The sequence below is a fragment of the Schistocerca americana genome, unplaced genomic scaffold (assembly GCF_021461395.2).
Source record: "Schistocerca americana isolate TAMUIC-IGC-003095 unplaced genomic scaffold, iqSchAmer2.1 HiC_scaffold_1386, whole genome shotgun sequence".
Classification (NCBI taxonomy): Eukaryota; Metazoa; Arthropoda; class Insecta; order Orthoptera; family Acrididae; genus Schistocerca; species Schistocerca americana.
In genome coordinates this window covers 17,501-20,000 of record NW_025725466.1, presented here as the reverse complement: position 1 = coordinate 20,000, position 2,500 = coordinate 17,501, and positions in this window count along the sequence as shown.

Below are 2,500 nucleotides of genomic sequence, written 5' to 3'. Positions count from 1 at the left end.
CACCAGCCGGCTGTAGCGCGTGCGCCCACGCACCGCGCGGCCAGCACGCCGGAAGGCCCCCCCTCACCGGCCGGGGACGGTCCCACCCAGCCACCGCCGCGTATCGCTTCACACCCACATGCCATTCACGTTCGTGGGCATGGTGGGTATCGCTGAAACAACCGGTTGGTAGCTCAACCGATCGTCGCCATCACTGATTCACCTCTAGCGAGAACAACCGCACCACAACGGTTTACCAGTTCTTCATTTGCGTAACGTCACCAGCAAACGTAGACGTCCATCGCCATTTGCAAATTCAACGATTGTTGCATGCCTGTGTCAGGTGTCACGACACACTATGTCTGCCCACATACACGCAACAACATGTGCACGCTTCGCGAACACGTGGAAGGTGGCCCCCGTACGTATGCGATGTCCATTGCGCGAACGACTGTCAACCGGCCTCTGTCGCATGTCGCAGATGTGGAACGCAGTGCACCATGCTATCACGGTGTGTGAGAAGAGACGACTACGTCTGACAACACGCGCCACTACATCAACAGACGGCTCATGCTGATCGCCATCCACGGCATACCATACTGCAATCCAGCTCTTATAGGGAGACGACACGTAGCTGAGTGCACAATATTTGGACCGTATGGTTCGCCGTTGTTGGCGCAGTCGTGGTACGGTCACACATGTACCACGATGTATCATTCAGTACATGAGGACCAATGTGCGGTACAGTGTGTGATTTGGACGTACAACATCAGCGGACAGTTGCCACAAGCCGTACCACAACGTAGGCTGTGCTTCGCCATGCGAATGCCAATGAACAACTGCGAAGGGCATTGAGCATGTACGTCCTGCCGCCATCCGCATTACAGTGTATAGCTGCAAGGTGTTTAACATGAAGCGATACTCTGGGGACCGGGCAGTGCGAGTAGCAAACTATATTGCGGGGGTTGCAGTTAGGCAACACTACACTAATTTAACGCGTCGTATGACAATTACAGAGCAGGTTAAGGCCCAACGTGTGTTGGGTTAAGGCCCAACGTGTGTTGGGTTAAGGCCCAACGTGTGTTGGGTTAAGGCCCAACGTGTGTTGGGTTAAGGCCCAACGTGTGTTGGGTTAAGGCCCAACGTGTGTTGGGTTAAGGCCCAACGTGTGTTGGGTTAAGGCCCAACGTGTGTTGGGTTAAGGCCCAACGTGTGTTGGGTTAAGGCCCAACGTGTGTTGGGTTAAGGCCCAACGTGTGTTGGGTTAAGGCCCAACGTGTGTTGGGTTAAGGCCCAACGTGTGTTGGGTTAAGGCCCAACGTGTGTTGGGTTAAGGCCCAACGTGTGTTGGGTTAAGGCCCAACGTGTGTTGGGTTAAGGCCCAACGTGTGTTGGGTTAAGGCCCAACGTGTGTTGGGTTAAGGCCCAACGTGTGTTGGGTTAAGGCCCAACGTGTGTTGGGTTAAGGCCCAACGTGTGTTGGGTTAAGGCCCAACGTGTGTTGGGTTAAGGCCCAACGTGTGTTGGGTTAAGGCCCAACGTGTGTTGGGTTAAGGCCCAACGTGTGTTGGGTTAAGGCCCAACGTGTGTTGGGTTAAGGCCCAACGTGTGTTGGGTTAAGGCCCAACGTGTGTTGGGTTAAGGCCCAACGTGTGTTGGGTTAAGGCCCAACGTGTGTTGGGTTAAGGCCCAACGTGTGTTGGGTTAAGGCCCAACGTGTGTTGGGTTAAGGCGCAACATAGGTTAGGTTAAGGCGCAACATAGGTTAGGTTAAGGCGCAACATAGGTTAGGTTAAGGCGCAACATAGGTTAGGTTAAGGCGCAACATAGGTTAGGTTAAGGCGCAACATAGGTTAGGTTAAGGCGCAACATAGGTTAGGTTACGGCGCAACATAGGTTAGGTTAAGGCGCAACATAGGTTAGGTTAAGGCGCAACATAGGTTAGGTTACGGCGCAACATAGGTTAGGTTAAGGCGCAACATAGGTTAGGTTAAGGCGCAACATAGGTTAGGTTAAGGCGCAACATAGGTTAGGTTAAGGCGCAACATAGGTTAGGTTAAGGCGCAACATAGGTTAGGTTACGGCGCAACATAGGTTAGGTTACGGCGCAACATAGGTTAGGTTAAGGCGCAACATAGGTTAGGTTACGGCGCAACATAGGTTAGGTTAAGGCGCAACATAGGTTAGGTTAAGGCGCAACATAGGTTAGGTTAAGGCGCAACATAGGTTAGGTTACGGCGCAACATAGGTTAGGTTACGGCGCAACATAGGTTAGGTTAAGGCGCAACATAGGTTAGGTTAAGGCGCAACATAGGTTAGGTTAAGGCGCAACATAGGTTAGGTTAAGGCGCAACATAGGTTAGGTTAAGGCGCAACATAGGTTAGGTTAAGGCGCAACATAGGTTAGGTTAAGGCGCAACATGGGTTAGGTTAAGGCGCAACATGGGTTAGGTTAAGGCGCAACATGGGTTAGGTTAAGGCGCAACATGGGTTAGGTTAAGGCGCAACATGGGTTAGGTTA